This window comes from Calidris pugnax, unplaced genomic scaffold, assembly GCF_001431845.1.
Source record: "Calidris pugnax isolate Ruff unplaced genomic scaffold, ASM143184v1 scaffold56, whole genome shotgun sequence".
NCBI classification, from domain to species: domain Eukaryota; kingdom Metazoa; phylum Chordata; class Aves; order Charadriiformes; family Scolopacidae; genus Calidris; species Calidris pugnax.
The window spans coordinates 4,600,975-4,620,107 of NW_015090839.1; the positions used below are offsets into that span (position 1 = coordinate 4,600,975).

The window sequence follows — 19,133 nt, forward strand, 5'->3', positions numbered from 1 at the left end:
GAGTCACTTCTTGGCTCATGTTGTCAGATACAAGCACAAGTTGTCTGAGAAGCTGCAGACATTCATACAGCAGGGAAAGGAAGTCCATGTTTCTTAATTCCTGAATGCCCCTTAAATGTGACATGGGTATTTCTTGAACAGCCGGATGGGTTGCTAGCTGACAAGCTGTGCACTCTGTACTCTTTTCCTTCAAGAACAGTTTGGAGCTTGCTGGCAAAACAAGGAAGACCTTCCTACCTGGATATATTCTGTAATATAGTGATCATCTTCTTCGTTTAATCTGCAGTGCTTTGTGTTGAACAGAGAGACAGATCTTTTATTTGATGGCTAGCTTACCTTGCTTCCTTGCATTACTATGCTGGGCTGTGTGGTTAGAGGAAACCAAGTGAAATTTCTGCTATTTTCAGAAGCTGGAGTTTTCACCTGAGGAACTGGTGATGTTTACTAAGGAAAGTCAGGGCAGAGCGAAGTTGAGCGCATATTGAAGCTGAGCTCCTCTCTTTCCTCTAGAGACTGAAGTTAATGTGGTGGCATGTGGAATGTGGAATCCTCCCGGTGCATACCTACACGGTCACTGAATATCTGGCAGTTGTTTTTCTCCCATCATTAGGAAGTTTATTGTGCCTAAATGAAGGAAAGTCTGATTTTTTTTTTTTGGGGGGGGGGGGGTAACATGAAAATGTACATATTTCTTAACAGGAAAAACAAAAGAATTCTCTAAGTCTTGGTCACTGTGCTTAAGTAATCTCAGTCTAAGTGTAAGCTCTAAGATTTGGTGGGCGAAAAAAACCTTTCATCATGCCATGCTAAAGTGTGGGAGGTAAGGCAGCTAAACTGAGAGGAGAAACCATGGCATGAGTATTGCTTGATAAACTTGGGATGAATGAAGAGAGACAGTCCTCTGCATATGGGCATCTGAGTTTTTCCCTTTTGCCCTTCTCTTTAAATCTATTTGCCTTGACATTTCTCTTCATGCTAATTTTCTCTTGTAAGTGGCTGTTCTTGCTCCCACATCCATTGAGATCTAGCTGGCCTGGGGCTGCTAATTTGTGCCCTTTTCAGTCAACAAGTTCTTCAGAAACCTCTGTTTCCTCCCTGGGTCTGTCTGTAGGGAAAAGAGCATTTTTATCTGCCACTGTAATATCACACTGACCCCATTGCAGTTGAGCTTCTGAGGGAGTTACATTGGCACATTGGCACATTCAGTTCTATAAACTTGCCTATAATATGCCCATATTGACAGACATGACTGCCACAATCTGGTCATGCACAACCATGAGGACACTCTGAGACCACAATGTTTCTGTTACTAGTCAGCTATTTCAGTAGAGCAAATCTGAAATTAAAGAACTTAATACTCGCAATCCTTGCCTTATCTTTTCTGTTCCAGCTCCAGCCATTTCTTCCCTGTCTTCTTATAAAGCATATTTCATTTTATCAGAGGTTTCTTCATAATTTCTGTGGTTTACAGACCTTTGCCTGACATCTGCTAAATCTTCTAGCCCAGAGACTTCTCATTCACTTTTTTTTCTCCCAGAGACTGTATGAGTAACTCCTTGGCTGATGCCCAAATTTGTAGCTACCTGGAAGCCTCCTGGTTTGAGAGTACCCGCTTTATTGCATATTTATGTATCTTATTTCATAACTAATGTGGACAAGGGCATTGTCTTGGCTTTTACCAAGACTCTTGCAGGCCAAGAAGATGCCTGAATGTGCCCTACCCATGAACATTCATGTACACTGTCATTACATGCTTCACTTGTTAGGAAGGTTACCCTTTCCTTCTGTTCCAGTTGATGCTCCTCTCCCTTCATCATCTCTGTTGCTACACTTCCATGATGCCCTAGAGCAGCTGCTCTTGTTTCATTATGCACCCCTCTGGGACATTGCCTGTCCATTCTGCTTGGAAAGGAAGTTACCAAACTTTTGTCCCTGTTTGGGACTGAGACAGGATTGTCAAGAAAAGACTAGTAGCTGTGGTCCAAAACACATGTGGTTCTCTTAGTTCAAAGAAAAAATGGCTAGGGAAGTGCTATATTTTGATTTTTTTTTTTCTTGTTTACAAAGAAGTTACATAAAGCCTTATTTCTTGACTAAATCCCAGCCTAGGGCAAAGGAGTCTCTCACCTTCCTCCTGGGGCCCTCTCCCTTTACTTTAATGATTACCTTCAGCTGCTGCTATATACATCTCTACTGTACAGGTTGTTACTACTGTATTTCATTTCTCTCAGAGATCTAAGCAAGAAGTAACTCAAATTCAAAAGGTTTTCCTTTGTAGCCCATCATCTTGGATGGAACATCTAAAGGTGGTAAATGTAGTGTCATCCAGGACTAGGCTTGGAAACTGACAAGGCCACCAGCCTTGAGTACAACATAGTATGTTGTGATCTTAAGCTTTCTAAGAACAGTTTTGATACCTTAAACATAAGAATCTTCTCATTTTCCTTGTTTAATCAATGGTGGTTGGATTAAACAGCTCAAGATTTGGCTTGCTGGACATGGATACCTTTCAGAAAGCAGGATAAACCTGCACTTTTCTGTTCGCAATGCCAGGAGCTGCTTGTGAGGATGATAGTACTCATGCATAAGGGAAGCAGTTGTGAACTCTGCACATCTGTGTCTCTGTGTATATATGTGTATGTGTGTCTCCATTTCCAGCACGGGAGAGAATCCAACAATATTTCACCCAAATGAGAAATGTTATTCTGCAGATTAAAGCCACGCAGTGCCTGGTATTGTCTTTATTTATGCCTTTCTATTTCCTTCTCTGCTGACATGGGTGCACATGCCGGGAAGCACTGAAGGACATAATTGGCGTTGTGAAAAATTATTGGGAAGCCAGGACGTTCCCTTGCAGTGATCCCCCCCTTCTCTTTCCCATCTGTCACCATCTAATGTGACAAAGTTTTTATCGGGCATTGAGGCAGAGGAGATTAAAAGTAAATACTGCAATCAGGAAGCAGCTGGGGGGAAAATGTAACACATTTCACACTAAGCTGAACAGCTCATCAACTTAGCCTTGTATATCTACGGCGGATGAGAGGGAGGGAGGGAGGGCTGCAGGGGGATGGTGTGGTTCAACATGCTCTCCACACTGGGAGTCTGAAGACAATTGTGTGTGTTTTCCTATACAAATAGGATTCATGCTTTCTAGCACTTGCTTGCTTTGGGAAGGAAAAAGCCCCAGAAGCACAGTAGTTTTCCACTGGCTTTTGTAACAAGCTCCTGTAAAGTGCTGCTTTCCATGCCCCAATTAATATATTTTTGGACTCACTTCCTGTGGTAGTGATGATCCTGGGTCCTGTCATGTCCTGTTCAGTTAGGAGGACTTTATCAGAAGTGTAGTTCTGGATTTTGTGGGCTCCTGTCGCACCATGTCTAGGGAGCTGCAAGATGGAAAGTTTGTTGGCTAAATGGGAGGCAGTGTCTACAGGTAGATGCAATAATGTTTTAAGCTCATGAAGCTGGACGTTGAGATCTTTGGTACACACTGTACTGGGTGTTGTTACATTCTGTTTAAACTGATCTGCGTGCAAAAGCCAAGAAACTTGAGAATTTTGTGCCACATTGCTTTATTCTTATTTGTGTATATAAAAACTAAGCTCTTTTAGCACTACCAGTCACATTCTTTTCTTGCAAAGCTTTTAAAAGTCTTTGTTTTAATTTCCAAAACTGCTGCCTGTCTCTTATTCCTTTTTTACAGTGTGCTATGATGTGAGCTCAATGCTGATGAACAAGACAGCTGTCAGAATCTTCTTTTTATCCTTGGGATAAATAAAGCTTTAGAAAGTGATGCAGGCTTCCCTGGCATCCCTGTCCCTGGGAATGCATCTCCTGCTACAGAGGGATGGGATCCTCCTAGATCAGGAGAATCTCATTCTCCAGCATTTGTTTGGTCCTTGGCTTTGCTGCTGAGTACCAGTAAAAGTCCAATCTATGTCATTTATGCTGGTATTTCTTGTGAGGTGGAAAGCTAATTTTGCCAGGAAATGGATTCTGACCCTGTTGCTTTAATTAATTTGATGTGATTTCCTTAATTTAGAATTAATTTCTGGCTTTCTTGTCACCTGCTCTTCATTGTTGATGAGATGTCCTGTCATTCTTAGCAAGTTTTCTAAGGGGAAAAAAAAATCATAAAATCTTTCCAGCTAGTTGCTGAAAAGTTAGTTTGAACGGCATCTCCTCACATGGGGTGAACTCCTTTTCCTGTGCTTGGTGATCTTTCAGGGTTTCTGAAAGTACTGAGTTTGTTTCCCTTCTAGTCTGATAGCCAATAGCCTTGGTTCCAATGTAAGTTATCATCACGTTTTTTGGGGGTTTTTTGGTGGCCTTCAGTTTCCTAACACTCCTGTCGCAGCTGTGGTAGGGAGCCAACGGGGTTGGCATCGTGTTGCCATTTGGTGCCCTGCTCTGATGGTGTCAAGACTGGGGCCGTCCAACTAGAAGAACTTGATCAGTTTGTGGAACACATGACTAGGAGAAAATGCATCCCAGTGTCAGACAGTAACTATGGGATGATTCTGTGGCTTCTCTAAAGCTTCCAGATAGCAGATTGTAAGAATTTCTTGCTATTCTATCAGCATGCCTGTTCCTCCATATAAATATTCACGTTGGCTTTGATCTGATGAATTAGTTATTCTTTGTTGGTTATAAAATCCACCAAATAGGACAGTTATGGAAGTGCATATTTTCTAAATGTTTGTTTGGTAACAACAGTGGAAACTGCAATGTCTTCCACTGTGAACTTAAAAAAAATATCCTGCCACTGGACTGCCAGCAATGTGTATTTTGTTTGTGCAACAGTATTTACACTATTGGCTAAAGAACTCTGATATGTCCATAGCATGAAGGGAACGAGGTAAGGATTTAAAATAAGGCAAAGGGTCATTATTATACTTTTTCCAGTATCCCTGCATTGTGAAAAATTGGTGTTATTGAGATTCTGTTTTTTTCAGAAGCTCATATTAGCTCAATAGCTGCTTGCTAGTGTTTGGCAGCTAAATTCTGATAACACTATCTGCAACAAGCAAGTACCTGCCATCATTATGGAACTGCTCATTTGCTCTCCTGTTGATGCAGTTATGTGCTTTATCTTAGGTCTGTGGGTCTTGATCTGGTCTTCTGTGTCACTGTTTCTCCAAACATCTAAAGGCCACTGTCATCTTACAAACCAGAACTGGATGTCTTGCTCTTATTGGCACTCCCCTCCTATTGACATCAAAGCCAGAAGGAGAAAAAGAAGCCACACTGGCATGAAGAACACAAGACACAAGAGGAGCTAAACACATGAGGGAGGGAGCTTGGGAGAAGTGCTAGGTGGGCAGAGGAGCATGTGCAGGAAAGATCAGGCTGTACCTTGAAAACCTCCAAGTATGGAGATTCCACAGTCTCTCTGGCTAACATATTCATCTGCTTATTTATGGAGAAAATGGTTTTTGTTTATATTCAGTCAAAATCACCCTCTTGCAATTAATTCCACAATGTTTCATTCTCCTGCCACGTGCCTCCATGGCAGTATCTTAATCCTGGCTGTATCTCCTTTTAGGTGTTGGAAGGTTATTTAGGGTTCCCCTCTTGCTAAGCAGGCCATTTGTATCAAAATGTTCTTACTTTTCTCACTTTGTGGATACAAATGCAAAGCAGGTAATGTAAAGTTGAAAATGAAATGGAAGAATTTGAATTGAAGTAAAAATGGGCTGAAATTTAGCCACACAAGTTGTGGAACCTAGGCTGATAAAACAGGCCTTCATCACACCATGGTGGTCCCCTAAAATGAAAGAATGTGGTGTTGGCTTTAGGTTGTATCCATCATCTTGCGGTTCTTCTACACCATGAGCTCCCATGCAGATATTCTGAAGAGAAATTTCTCAGGGTTTGTGACATATCTAGGTAATAGAGGGAAAATGTCCAAGAAAAAACTGATATTCCACTTAAATTGTATGCTAAATGCAACCGCGTATTAAATATGACTGAGATCCACACTTAAAATATAGATGACAAATGGAAATACAGAAATGCTACCCTCTTCCCTGAAGTGGGAGAGCAGTCTTCAGAGTGGTTAGCGGGGTCTCATGCCCTAGGTGAGCAGCAGGGGCAGGTGCCCTGCATCTGACTGCCCTGAACATCTACTGTTGGGCAATGCCTTTTTTCCAATCTCTCTGCCTGTACTACAGGAAATTTCTAAGGCTTCGGTGTGCTTCAGCATCCCATTTGCCATGACATTCATTGTAACCACCTTCCACTGAGATCAAATGAGCAGGATGTTTGCAGCGGGGGGAAATAGGAGGACATCTTTGTCTACAGCCTCCTTAAAACCTCACTCACTTGTTGTCCAAATGATTTTACTGGTATTGGGCAAGCTGCTAGAGCTGAGCAAAACAAAGGTGGGACATGCACGGCTGAGGGACCGACTGCAGCTATATTGCCCTGAACATATGAAACTGCTGGCTAAATCCTCCTATGTTTCCTGCGTGATCCCCACCCCAGGAATGCATGTTGCATGAGGCTTTTCAGGCTGATGCTGTCAATCCTTCTGCTAGATTTATTTTTTAAAATACTCATGTCTTCAAGAAGGGATTTTTTTCTTGTCTTAACCTTTGTTATCTTCCTTTCTTTGATCTGACATTAATAAAGAATTTGGCAAACAGTCCTTAATGAAATAAAGGAGGGAAGATTTTGTTCTCTCTCTTTTTTTTTTAACAGTACTTATTGCTGTAGTATGTCAGCATGGTAATTCCGATGGGCCAAGAAAGAAAAGACAATGGAAAAAACCTGAAAGTCATATGTAATTTTAGCACTAGATTAATACCTTCAAATATCTGTAAGCTATTTCTTTTTGCTTTCCCAGAGAACACATTTGGATTAAAATTCCTTAGGAGGTGGATCTTTCACACAAGTGTTGGATAACTTGACATGACTGTCAGATTAGAACCAGCATTGGTACTGCAGCCATTTCAGAAGTGACACAGTGTGGAAAAAACGGTACCTGGGACTGTGTTCATCTTACACCCATGGCATACAGGTAAGAGCCACTGTTGGCATCTCGTTTTCATAGGCACCATATTTGTTTGAGAATTTCTGCATTCGTTTTTATGCAACTCACTTAACTCTCTGCCAAAGTCATGGAAGTAGAGATGCTCTTGCTCCTGTAAAGCTTTTAGACTCAGTGGAGAATGTGGAAAAAGTACTCGAGGTGAATACCTTTTGTCTCAGTCACGAGTTCCCTACATCTCTCTTTATCCTTCAGGCTTGGAAGATCTGAAGGAAAGATTCCAGATCTGGGACTCCCTTTTGCTAGTCATCAAGGTGGGAAACAACAGCAGTTGCTGAAGCCAGGCACTTACCTGGTGCCTGGTTTCCTTCCCCACCCCAAGTTAAACAGAGGAGAAGACAACTGGGTAATTTGCTTCAAAACATTAGTGCAGAACATCATGCCGTGTCTAAATACTTGCTCAAAGTATTTAGGAAGGTTGCCTGAGCCTTTTTCCTGTTTAATTCTTCTGCAACCCAGAAGAAACCCATGCTAGCCTATATTGATGACTCCTGACATTCAATTGCTACTAGCTTTCTGTTTAACGGTGTTTTTTTTTTAAACAGAAGGAACTGATTGTCTTTAGCAGCTACTGTCTTAGCGTGCAGTCATGTGAGCAGGCAGGCTCAGCTCTTGGTGGTGTCCTCTCCAAGGAATGCTTTCTGCAGGAAACCCTGTTAGTAGTGCAGAAAGCAGCACTTTCCCAGGGTTAGGTGGATGCTTTGCTGTTGAAGATTCTGCCTTTTGGATAAGATATAAAATTGAGGTTCTGAACACTTGCATATTTTTATAAGTGTTCCCTGATTCTCTCCTAGGTGTAATATAAAGAGTGCTTGTGCTTTGTTTGGGCAATACCAAGTACTGTGATGAAGTGCAAGTAACTCAATGGGATTTATACGAGCTTATGAAGCGGAGAATAAACCCCATAGTTTGCACAGTAAATCAATTTGTAAAGCGCTTTGGGATCTTTCTGGATGAAAGGCGCTATATAAATGTAAGCCATGACCATTCATCATTATTGAATATGAAATAGAGATATACAGTCTATCAAGCTAGCAGCAATAGGCTTGGGCTCATGATTGCTCACAGGACCCAATCAATCATCAGATCATGACATAATGCAGCTAGAATAAAAAAAAGAAAACCCACAGCAAATCATTCCAAGCAATGCAATTAATGGGCATCCAGTATAAATAGTGATCTCACTCAGGGAGACTGGGCTTTTCCTGAGCAGTAGAGTTGATGCCAGAGCCATACAGTATGAAAGAGAGAATTACTGATCTAGTGTCAGCAGGGAAAGGAAAGATTCCTCACCAGCAGTCCGCCATATAGATATTCACTGCAGCTAGACTAAAAAAAGGCATTGCATTTATGCTTTTCAGAATTGGCTTTTCTTTTTCCATTTAGGAGATGGAACAGAAAATGTTTTTGTATAGAAAATGTTAGCCTTTGTTCTACACTGGGTCACAGAGATGCCGTTCATTTTTTGCACAACGTTGTTGCCCAGGCACCTAATCTTGTTACCTTGGTCATCATCTGTAGCATATATGGCTCTTGCAGTGCAATATGCACAAAACCACAGCCTTCATAGGATGCAAGGATTTGGACCAGACCTGTGCCTTGCATGTCAGGGTGTATAACCTGTTTCTGCTGCTCATCCTTGGAGACACTGACTGCCATAATATGCTTAATTTTAAGCCAATTAAGTTGACGTCTAGACTGCTCCAGTACTCTGCTTCAAGAGCCAAGCAAACCTTTCTTCACTCCTTCTGCTTATATATTTGCCTGATGAGGAAAGGCACTACCTGGTATGAGCTTCCCCTCCTCCCCCCTTCAGTTGTGCTGATGTGCCTGTCTCTCAAGCTGCTGGGATGCTATGGGATATAATATTCTGCTCTCATTTTCTGTTTGTTCGCTATTACCAAAAAGAGATTGAAATTTAATAAAATATAAGGGAGGGGGGTGAAAATTGGAATAAGAAAGTAGGGGGAGGGGATCAACGATCCCATAACATAAAATCTGTCTTACCACAGCTCAGTTTAGAAAGAATGGGAAGCTCCTCTCAGCTCTTCTACTGCCGTGATCACCAAGCAGTAGCCTGCAGATCATATACAGTCTGTAGTGCCTTATATTGTCACCTGCAGCTATCTTCATCTCCAGTACAGAGGTGTAGCCTGGCATGTTCTGGAATCAGTAGGTGGAGCAGATCCACAGTATCTCAGACACCCTTTCCATGCCAGAGGTGCTGCTATTCAATTGATATTGCAATTCGATATGCCATCAGAAGTATGACTGCAGGATTGAGAGATGGAGGGTCCTTAACAATGAGCCTGTAGTTCTGGTAAAGCCTGTGCACAAGACCTTCTAGCGGTCATCAATGTGGCGGTTTTCACTCACACTTTCCAGTAGCTCTAGAATCATGTGTGTGCTAATACCAGATGAAACTCAGCTACTGCTTAGCCTTGTGGAAGTGGAGCATAAAAATTGGTGATTGGAAGGATCAGATCAGGAAAGTTACTGAAATTAGCCGTGGTCCTGCCCTGTAAGATGTATAGCTTGGTAAAGTGCTCAGGTTGTAAAATAGATGGCCTGGTTATAAACAAGAGGTAAAGAGTACATGGATGTCTACCTCACCTGCCCCTAGGCTTGGCCCTTCCACGCCATGACCCTCATCGGAGACAGGAAGGGTATCAGTGCTGCTTCTGCTTTATCCCTATCTGGGTGCAGCTCACGGTCTCCCCTTCCTCTGCTCTTGCAAAGACTTCTTAGACTGAATTAAGTCATGATCATAGAGTGAGCAGCATGTACTGAGCCAGCTATGAGCATCTTCTCATCAGAGATTAATTAATTGGTAAAAACCTATTTTAGTTCTTATCCCAGTAGGTCTCTGAGAACCCAATAATAAAGGCAGGAGCTGATACCAAGGCTGATAAATAAAGTAGAAGTATGTTTTCTTTTAATTTTTCCTACCTTCTCTTCAAGATGGGAATTACGTGCAAGGCAGGATCTCAGCCGTATCTTGTTCTTTTGTGTTTAAAAGTGGTGTCATTTCAAACAACCCCTTACACTTATGTTTGAAGATATATGTTCTAGTTCTTTTCTGTTTCCCATCCCACACACCTTTCGGGGGCATCTCAAATCCACGCACGTGAATCCTCATAGATCCACAAACTGTTGTTTCCCAGCTCTGAAATTCTTATCTTTGCACCACAACATTGCAGTTGCATTGTTATTTCTAGCAGCAATCGATATCCTTTCAGTCAGGCTTTTAATAGCTTCTTGATTAATTAATTAGTTAATGTAGCTAATTTTATAGCTTCTTGATTAATTGATTAATCAAGTAATGGTTTTTGCAGTACTTCTAAATGCAAAGTGTGGTATAAGTACTAAGCAATAGGATATTATTAATTATTAGTTTTGTTTTAATACTGTCCTGATTGGCCAAATCCTACCAAATAGCTTATTCAGGCTGCGTATTTTAATACTAGATCTACCATGGAGTTCTTTCAGTGTGAGTAAGTGGATGTTAGTTACATGTAAGGTCAGAACAAACAAAATAGATACCATAAATTAATTTTGTTACTACACGGAGATAATCTGTACAAGGCAGAGTAACATAAAAAGATAAACTGCTAAAATTATCAACTCTCCATTAAAACTCTGCCATGTTATGGGAACCTGTTGGCAGCATATGCTTCTACAGTTATTGTATGCATCTGTTGTTTAGACTGTGGGTTCTTATGGGCAAGGACATATCCTTACAGAATGATGGTCCCCATACAAGTTAGTTTCTTGTATATAAGATTGATATATTTAAATAAGTAGGTCACCAGGTGAATTTCTGTAATTGGCGGCAGTTTCTTTCTTTCTTTGGCTGAGATTACACCTGGAAAGCTTTACCTTATGCTGCAGCCAGTGCTTAGCATGAATGCAACTAAGATGGCAGCAGCTGTATAGTTTTGTTGACAGAGTTTGTACCAGCCTAATCTTTTCCCACTTACCACAGTTCCAAAGATATTACTAAGTTTGCATTAGCGGATTTTGTAAATGTGTATGCATTCATCACAAAATCGTATCTCACTTAAATCATGGGGAAGGAAGGTGACAAAGATACTACCTAACTCCAAAAACAAGGAAGGGAGGTTTTCTAGGCCAAGCAGATCACTAGAAGCCATAATGGACAATAGTGTTGATATGTGAATAAATAAAAGTGAAAGAATCTCTATGACAGAGGATTTCACAGTATTGAAAAATGTGAAATCATGCCCTGGGCAAAGGCAGGGTGTGAGAGGAAATGACCCAAAGTATGCTGTATTTTATATTACCACCTGGAAAGGGGTTTTGGAGATCTCTAAAGCATCAGCCCAGTGCCCCAAGGACACAGTGATTCTGTTCCAGCCCTGTCTCTAATCAACTTTCTTTAAGTATCTGCTCTAGGCCATTGCAACAGGTAATGTTCTAACATTGATTGCACCCTTGACTGACATAGCTACAGTGCTGGACAAAATGGATCTTGTCTTAGGAGATTACAGTGCTTGGGCAACATGGAAAATAGAGCAGACAGAGGGGAGAAAACAGCATACCTGCAGACTGTGAATCATTTAAAATACAACTAAGTAGAACAGATACTTTATTTAAAACCTAACAGCTGTGAAATCTGCTCTAAACCACCCACAGGAAAGAGAAACATACTGTGAGTTAAAATGTAAATACTGCCAGAAATCAAATGAGTCGGAATACAAAATCTGTTGATGTGTACATTGGGGAGATAGGTATAACCAGATATGAAACTAGATTCAGGAGAGACATTGTAGATCTGTTCCTGGGGCAGTGCTAAAACGTTCAGGGCATTCTGGTGGAAGAATGCAGTTTGCTGAAAACATAATGGGCTCCTGAGCCACCTTTCTCCTCACTGCTCCCTGCTGTGGTCTCCTATCCAGAGAGCTGCACTGTTTTCTGCTAGATGGGGGGGGAGTGCTCAACTCCTAGCCTTTCCTCTGAACCAGAGAACTTTCTGTTGCCTACAGGTTAGAAATGGTGGTGCAAGGGCATGTCCCTTCTGCTTCCTTCGACTCTAATAGCAGTTGTTTGCTCCTTGTTCACTTCCCCAGTGGACCCCAGATGACCAGGCTGGCCTGCACATCTGGTGCATGAGGCCTCAGAGAAGGCAAAAGTTGTGGCACCTTACACAAATGTGTAAGGCACAGATACTGTGCTGGGAAAAAAAAAAAGTAAAGTAGGAGGTGGGGGCATACAATTTGTAAATTATGCCTAAACACTCCCTAAATTGTCAGTTGCAAGCAAATTCAGGCACCCCGACAAACCATCTATTTTCTGTTCTGCTCATGAGGTGTATTTACTGCCCTTGAATTACAAATTGCATGCTGATTTTGTGATGTTGCTAAGGCGTTTCAGAAAGTGAATGTTGGTTTTGAAAGAAGTGTGGGCTAGAATCCATGTGGCTACAGAGCAGCTCTGCAGAAAAGGACCTGAGGCTCCTGAGAGGCAAGCTGAAGATCAATCAGCAGTATGACTTTGAGGTAGTGAAGGCTGAGCACATCCTAGGCTGCATTAATAGGATTGTATCCAACAAGTAGAGGAGTGATTATTCCCCTGTGTTCAGCAGTTGCAAGACTGTAGCTTGGGTACTGTGTCCATTTTGGGGCTGCCCTGTACGGGGAAGATGTTGACAAACTGGAGCAAGTCCAACCAATGGTGACAAAGATGGTTAGAGAACTGGGGCACATGAAATAAAAGGAGAGATTGAAAGATATGAGTTTATTCAAGTGGGGAAGGAAAAATAAGGGAGGTCTAATTGTAGCCTTCAACTGCCTAATGGATAGTTCAAGAGAAGACAGAGACAGTTTCTACTTGGAGCAGCACAATAGAAGGATGAGAGGCAATGAATACAACCTGCAACCGGGGTTTGCAATACATGAAAGGAAAAAGTTCTTTGTAATGGGAGTGGTTGCAGAGTGACTATCTTCTTCAGAGACAGTCACAATTTGCTCTGAGCAGCCTGATCCAAGTTCAAAACTGGGCCTGCTTTGAGCAGGGACCAGATGACCTACAGGTGTCCTTTCCAATCCGAATTCTGCGATTCAGTGTGATTTGTAAGACAGCTACAGTAAATTATGCAGTGAGTTAACTTGGAACATGGCAGACCAGAATAAAACTAGTTCATTGCTTTTACAAGTGAAGTGGGCAAAGAGCCAAATGAGGTACATATGTTTTGGTGCTTTAGCCTTCTCTTGAACTGAATCAAGAGCATCTCCTTTGTTTGGTATTATACAATAGGTATATGTAACCTGATAGATTGTTACATGTGTATGAGCTGCCCTCATACGCCTAACTAATGATGAGTTTCAGTGGCATTAATTAGAACTAGAGGAGGCAAGTGTCCCCCTGTGAGTTTATTTGCACTTGATAACTGCCTTGGAGAACTGAGCAGTATAACTGGGGGGCCATAATCAGAAACTGAAGTCCCTGCTCTCTATACTGGCCTACTGAACAGAGAATGCTGTGAAAGCTGGGCTTGCAGTCAGACGCTGTTTAATGTCATCTTGATTGTTTTCATGCAGCTTTATTCTGTCAGAGGGAGTATCAGAGTACCGTAATCTTTTTTCAGTCCCGCTGACTCAGAGAGCTTTTGAAAACAGAAGTCCTGAAGGAGTTCCTGTAGTTAGTGCTGAGTTTCAGGCAGCAGGACAAATGAGTTTATACACTGTTTTTGTGAGCCTGTTTCCAAATGTTTGCTTATTTTTGCTCATTTTATGCTTACCATCTTTAGAAAAGTCCAGATACGACTTGGGCTTCTGCCAGCTATGGCAAGCAGTACATACTGTGTCTTGGGATATTCAAATTAGGCATCGGTAAAACTTCCCCAGAGGGCCTGTGCTGCAGTGAAACACGTTACCCATAGATATGGTGGAACTTCCATCCTTGGAAGTTTCCAAGAGTCATCTAGACAAAGGTACAGCTGACATGTTCTAGTGGTGGTAGTAGTCCCACTTCATGACTGGACTAGATGGTGCTCCAAAGATTCCTTCCAAATTATTTGATGAGCTTGCTGCATCAGGACAACTCCTCTCTCAAGATCCCTGTTCTCACAGGAATAGCAGGTCTATTCACAGGGTAGACAGGTGTCTTCCATCAAACACAAGCTGCAGGGACCTCTTGAGCGGAGGCAAGTATTGCACCTTGGGGCTGTCCTGGGTTTTCTGGAGAAGGTGTGGTGTGAAGGGGCTTTAGTGGCCATATCCGCTTTCTGCTGGTGCAGCTCCACATTAGTTGTATCCAGTTTCTCAGTTTTGTGTGTCAGATGTATGGAGCCAACAACAGACTTGGGCATTGCTAGAGAAGTCACAGAGAGACTAGAGAGTATCACAGACCTGTTTCATTGTTTTGCCTTTGGGCATTTCCATGTTGCCATCCATACAGCTGCCCCTCAGGTATGCTGTCAGTACATGATATGCCAGATATTTCCAGGAGGGAGCATGGCAGTTCTGCTCACAGACAGTAGCTGTGCATGTGCTCACCAACCCAAGCTTCACACTAGGATCTCTGGAGGTACAGCCCAGAGTTCTCTGTGTTGCACTAACTTGAAAAAAATCTTGTTAGTAATTGGTTTTCCCTACAACTTGCGTGAATTTACCAGACTTCCCTGAGCCTGTGTGTACAAATGCTCTTTGTTTGCCAATGTACCAAGTGAGTCCCTGTGTGCTTCCCCTTCTGCCCACCCCAGCCCATGACTGAGCTGCGGAACAGCACATGTTCTGCTTGTGACTACATTGCTTATTGCAAGAACATTCCTGTAAAGGCTATGGAAATGTGATTGAATGATTGAACAGAACAGTGCAGTGAGTACTGAAAGTTTGAGAGGCTTGAGGTCTTCCTCTGTAAAAAACATAATATTTTCAAGCATTGGGGAGCCACGGGAAAAAACTAGTGCAAATATTGACAGGATTATGTTGTAGGAAACACAGAACACTGAGGCTTGCTGGCAGCAAAATGCTCAGGCCCCAGAATTATGTTGTGCGTGGAGACCATGAGGATGTCAAATTCTGACATGAACAAGTGGCTTCTTTCACATATTATACAGCCACAGGACTTGACTCAGGTTGTTTGGGGTGATTCTGTCCTTCTGTGTAACTATATGTGTGCTGGTATGACAGAGTTACAAAGAGATCAGTTTGCTGATCAGTTTGCTCACTAAATGAGTCACCTCATTTTGGAAGCTCCCCCCAGGTACTCAGTTAAAGATAGTCTGGAATAAATCACTACTTGTATGTCCACACTCCACCCCCACCTCTCACCTGGAAACCATCTTGTATCACATTTTAAGGGAAAAAGTGTGACTTATACTTTTCACAGAAGGCAAAGCTATTCTGTGGCACATAGTATTTCTGTAACAAGTTATTAGTCAGAACTCAGGGCCATTTCCACTTATACCACAGCTTTCCCATCATAAATAACAGAGATAAGCTTTATGCCCACTTTGCATATTCTTTGGGCTTGCCCTGAATGACCCTTGAAAAGAAGCCCCAGGACACACCATACCCTAATGGGCTGTGTGGTCTCTTCCAGGATCTCCTCTGCCCCTGAGCTTTTGGAACTTTCTTCACTAACATCCTCTTGTCTTTTTTCAGAAGCTTGCCATGAGTGATGGTAGGGTCTGTTCTTGGTGTGGTGTGAGCTTTCAGTTTGATTGTCTGCAGAAAAGGCAGATGCACCCATTCTGTTGCCTTCCACTGTGTCCCCCTGGGATTTTTTTATGTCTATTGCTGCTATATCCAATTGAAAATGGTAATTACAGTTATATACAGTACAGTATGGGTCTACATGGATATTTCAGAACATCCTACTTTCCAGAGGCACTTCACTGTTGTGAAAGTTTTTGAAATTTTTGTGTTTCCTTTATCAAATTCATCTGACTTTTAAAAGAACCTCATTTTCCTGTGATATTGTCACAAGAGGGCAGAATCGGGGTTTGTAAATGCAGTAACATTTAGCACAACTGAACAAATTGCTATGTATCAGCTGAGCTGTGGTAACAGCTGTGTGCACAACTAGCCTGCAGCAGACATGGGGTAATTCCACTTAATGCTGTCTTCTCCTAGGTTAAGTCAAGTGACCTTGCATTTATCACATGCCAGGAGCATGCACGTGCTCAATTATCAAGCTAAGATTATATGCCATGACTTCTTAAGGCTCAGTAGCATAATCCTCTATCTGAGCCCTAAAGGCTGTTTGTGTACCTTGAATAGGTATCTTCCCTAGGTATTTTTATAAAGCTGGACTGCACTAGTAGCCAGAGTAGCATATTGTGCTTTCACAATTGAAGAACCTGTAGCTCATTCCCTTGCCAAAAAGCTGCCTTTGGAAACCTGGGACTATGTGAGAGCAGTCCAGGCGCCAGCAAGGGGATCTTCACCCTTTGAGAGTGCCCCAGCATGAACTTCGTCCTTACACAAGGCTGAGTTACTTCTGCCATTGCAACAGTCCCAATTTAAGGGTGACTGGAGCAACTTAGATCTGGCTGGCTGCTATGATAATCACACAGATCACTTTGAAATAATTCACTTGCTAAAGCATCCTGAGTTGCTTAGATACTTAAAATGGCACAGAATTTTAATTACTAGGGAAACTCTAAATAGTCTTTTTTTTCTTTTTTTTAAGGCTATAAAGACCAAAACCCAGACAACATTTTTAAAGGATTGGTTCATTGTCATTCAAAATAATTGTAGTGATTTGGTTTCCCATTGATAACAGACTTTGAAACTGTCTTTAATTTATAAAGAAACTGGCCACAGCTTTGGAATTAATAAAGCGCTCAGTGGAAAGTGCCTACTGAACTAGTCTGCATCAATTTGACCAATTTCTAAGACAATTAAGTCTGTACATAGACAAGGCCTCATATATGGTAGTGCTAATTCTAGAGTTAGTTCAAAAAGTGGAAAAAACCCCAAGAGAACACTAACTCTGCTAAATAATCATCAATGACAGCATGGAATTGCATGTCCTGTGCTTTCTGGATGAGGACTGTGAGGATGTAGTCCAGCTAGGACATAAAACACGTCCTTTAAGATGGCTAAGTCTTTACCAGCTGGTGGCACAGCTACAGGAGGTGCTGTATTTAATGTTTTTCTGCTAATTCTCTGGAAACTAGGCATGAAAGGAAAAACAAATAAAAAAGAGACTAAGTTCATAAACAGACTTCATGCCTGAGCTATCCAGGTTCCTGAATGAACCACATCATAACTGATCAAATACATTCTTGCCAAATTAACACCTCTTCTAGTTTGCTAAGCAGAAACTGTGTGACTCTAATATTAGTAGCTTCTCCAGTATTACGTGCAACTACAACTGTAATCATCCTTATTGAAGAAGCATCTCTATGGAGACTACAGGTCCCACCATGCAATGGGGAAGGCCATTCAAATAGAGGAGACCTGTTGGGTGGGATTTATAGTCTCTGGGAACAGTGCCACTGTACAGAAGAGGTGTATGTAAAAGATTTTACTCCACTAATGTGAATTAGAAGCTTGTCTTGAGCTCCCAGCAAGTTGCTCTCACTCAGGCAAAATTAGGGTGACCTCAGTCTGAATCATGGAAATTGTTCCTTCTGTTTTCCTTTCCTCCCAGCTGCTGCTTAGCACTTGAGATGGCTCTGGCTTGTTATCTGCTTCCCTTTGTGGGGACAGAGGAACCTGTGCTGTGTGTGTGCGAGCATGCATGTGTGTGTGTCTGGCTGCTTGTCATTACAGCACTAATGGAAATACTGCACGGATCACAACTCTCAATTAGCTCCTCGGGAGATTGCTGTGACAGCCAGTTACTGAACAGCAAGGCCTGAAGGAATGAATTAATTTGTAGTACACGGCAGTTAGAGTCACAGTGTTAGCAATGGAATGAGACAGCAATAGACCCTTATTAGGCTCAGGCTGTGTGATGCAAGAGACAGTTACCTGGGGGACGTATCTCTTTTTTCTCTATCACACCCCCCTAGGGTTAGGAAAGATCCTGGCCCATGAATGAATGAGTTTAGAGCTCTTAGTTTGGACCTCGGAGTCACTGTCTGCCTGAAGCTATTTGGCAGCTGGCAATAGGCTTTCATTCAACACAGACAAGGGCATGCTGCTCTCCTCCTGGCTTGGAGCCAGGCCAAAGCCACTAAGTGAGTGGTATTCAGGGGAGGTAAGGCTATCTTTCTGTCCTCTTCAAACAACATCTTTCCTCCTTATTAGTTCAGATAACTGTATATCACAGAGGGTATCCTAAGATTGCTGCAGCAGGGGATGCTAGTGTTTTGCCTTTGCAGTGCTACATTGATACACAGGCGGAGAGCAGCAAAATGTGCTCAGTAAGACATGAGGGCTTGGGCAGTCTTCATAAAGTGTTCCTAGAAAAACTGGGAATCTTCATAGACAGCCTGAAGTTTCCAGAGCTTCTGCCCACAGGCAGCCACGCATTCCCTGTACCCTGAAGTACCACACTATGGCCCAGCAATACAGCTTTGGCTTTCCACCCTCTTATTTTTCAGGTCTGCTCTCCAAAGATTTGCAGTCTTTTTTTCTGACATTCAAAAAGCTGAATACAAAGCCGAGTCTTGTCTTTTATCAAATATGCAATGACTGTTTCTTAAAACTTGTTTTTAACATATTTTATGGACGTTTTTTCTTAGGGTGCGAAGTGGGTTTGTCACAATGGGACACCAGCCTTCCTTTTCCCTTGACCAACCACCTCATGAGAACCAATGCTAAGCCAATGAAGTTTTGGGCATGCTGCTTGTTTTGGCTGGGACAGATCTGATCTCCAGAACTGTGTGCAGAGCTGGGAAGGAGTAAGGTGAAAACAGAGGAATGTTCCCAGACCAATCTTTGTAGAAGGTAAGAAACAAGAAATGAAAGTTTCTTATGGACTGTTCCTGTAGTGAATTTGGTGCTTGAGAACAGAACTCTGCTGTGTTGTTCTGGTAGGCTGAGGAATATGCTGAGTACCACAAGAGAATAAATGGCCTGTGTCTTAATTTCTCTATGTTCTAGAAAGAAAGATGAGTGGTGAGGAAAAGAGAAATAGTTCACTGACAATGCAACAGCTGAAG

The 19,133-nt window shown here is 42.1% G+C and overlaps 1 long non-coding RNA gene across 5 annotated transcripts in view; it reads left to right on the plus strand.

Annotated features, from left to right (window-relative positions):
- Positions 1–18,918, plus strand: part of LOC106887844 — an 82,377-nt gene extending 63,459 nt beyond the window's left edge. For all 5 annotated transcript variants that reach the window (XR_001411971.1, XR_001411973.1, XR_001411972.1 and 2 more), the window contains 2 exons: positions 6,848–7,021; positions 18,714–18,918. This is a non-coding gene — a long non-coding RNA (uncharacterized LOC106887844). The remainder of the gene's footprint in view (positions 1–6,847; positions 7,022–18,713) is intronic.
- Positions 18,919–19,133: the final 215 nt, after the last annotated feature.